The sequence below is a fragment of the Varanus komodoensis genome, unplaced genomic scaffold, assembly GCF_004798865.1.
Source record: "Varanus komodoensis strain SLA01 unplaced genomic scaffold, ASM479886v1 scaffold14_1, whole genome shotgun sequence".
Lineage (NCBI taxonomy): Eukaryota > Metazoa > Chordata > Lepidosauria > Squamata > Varanidae > Varanus > Varanus komodoensis.
This window is the reverse complement of record NW_025335438.1, coordinates 1,216,243-1,218,165: the sequence shown is the minus strand read 5'-3', so window position 1 is coordinate 1,218,165 and position 1,923 is coordinate 1,216,243. Positions and strand designations below refer to the sequence as shown.

At 42.8% G+C, this 1,923-nt stretch overlaps 1 protein-coding gene across 1 annotated transcript in view; it reads left to right on the top strand.

The window, feature by feature from the left end:
- PTDSS1 (phosphatidylserine synthase 1) overlaps positions 1-1,923 on the top strand; it is a 34,738-nt gene that overhangs the window by 24,857 nt on the left and 7,958 nt on the right. The gene's annotated exons all lie outside the window — the stretch shown is intronic.

Below are 1,923 nucleotides of genomic sequence, written 5' to 3'. Positions count from 1 at the left end.
TTCTTTTGCCATCTATTGTTCCCAGCATTAGACTCTTCTCCAGGGAGTCCTTCCTTCTCTTTAGGTGGCCAAAGTATTTGAGTTTCATCTTCAGGATCTGGCCTTCTAAAGAGCAGTCAGGGTTGATCTCCTCTAGGACGGACCGGTTTGATTGCCTTGCGGTCCAAGGGACTCGCAGGAGTCTCCTCCAGCACCACAATTCAAAGGCCTCAATCCTTTTGCACTCAGCCTTCCTTATGATCCAGCTTTCACAGCCATACATTGCAACTGGGAAAACCATAGCCTTGACTATACGCACTTTTGTTGGCAGGGTGATGTCTCTGCTTTTTAGTATGCTGTCTAGATTTGCCATAGCTTTCCTCCCCAGGAGCAAGCATCTTTTAATTTCTTGGCTGCAGTCCCCATCTGCGGTGATCTTGGAGCCCAGGAAAATAAAATCTGTCACTGCCTCCATTTCTTCTCCATCTATTTGCCAGGAAGTGAGAGGACCGGATGCCATGATCTTAGTTTTCTTAATATTGAGTTTCAAGCCAACTTTTGTGCTCTCCTCCTTCACCCACATCAAGAGGCTCTTTAGTTCCTCTTCACTTTCTGCCATGAGAGTGCTATCATTTGCATATCTGAGGTTGTTGATATTTCTCCCAGCAATCTTAATTCCAACTGGTGATTCATCTAGCTCCACCTTTCTCATGATGTGCTCTGCATATAAGTTAAATAGGCTGGGTGACAGTATACAGCCTTGCCGAACTCCTTTCTCAATTTTGAACCAATCAGTGGTTCTGTGTCCAGTTCTCACTGTTGCTTCTTGACCCGCATATACATAGGTTTCTCAAGAGACAAATAAGATGGTCTGGTACTCTCTCTTTAAGAACTTGCCACAATTGGTTGTGATCCACACAATCAAAGGCTTTAGCATAGTCAATGAAGCAGAAGTAGATATTTTTCTGGAACCATCTAGCTTTCTCCATGATCCAGCATATGTTGGCAATTTGATCTCTAGTTCCTCTCCCTCTTCAAAATCCTGCCTGTACTTCTGGTAGTTCTTGGTCCACATACTGCTGGAGCCTAGCTTGTAGGATTTTGAGCATAACTTTGCTAGCATGTGAAATGAGTGCAATGGTGCACTAGTTTGAACATTCTTTGGCATTGCCCTTCTTTGGGATCAGAATGTAAACTGACCTTTTCCAATCCTGTGGCCATTGTCTTTTAGGATTTTGAATGGCTCAGCTGGAATACTGTCACCTCCACTAGCTTTGTTGTTGCTCAGACTTTCTAAGGTCTATTTGACTTCACATTCCAGGATGTCTGGCTTGAGGTCAGTGACCACCCCAGCGTGGTTATCAAGGACATTAAGCTCTTTCTTGTATAGTTCTTCTGTGTAATCTTGCCACCTCTTCTTAATCTCTTCTGCTCTGTTAGGTCCCTGCCATTTTGGTCCTTTATCATGCCCATCTGTACCTTCGTATCTCTAATTTTCTTGAAGAGATCTCTGGCCCTGCCTATTCTATTGTTTTCTTTTATTTCTTTGCACTGTTCATTTAAGAAGGCATTCTTATCTCTTCTAGCTGTTCTCTGGAATTCTGCATTCAATTGTTTGTATCTTTCTCTTTCTCCCTTGCCTTTTACTTCCCTTCTTTCCTCAGCTATTTGTAATGCTTCCTCAGACAGCCATTTTGCTTTCTTGCATTTCTTTTTCTTTGGGAAGGTTTTAGTTGCTACCTCTTGTACAATGTTGCGAACCTCCGTCCATAGTTCTTCAGGCACTCTGTCTATCAGATCTAATTCCTTCAATCTATTTGTCACCTCTACTGTATATTCATCAGGGATATGATTTAGGTCATACCTGAGTGGCCTAGTGCTTTTCCCCACTTTCTTCAATTTAGGCTTAAATTGAAGAAAGTGGGGAAAAGCACTAGGCCACTC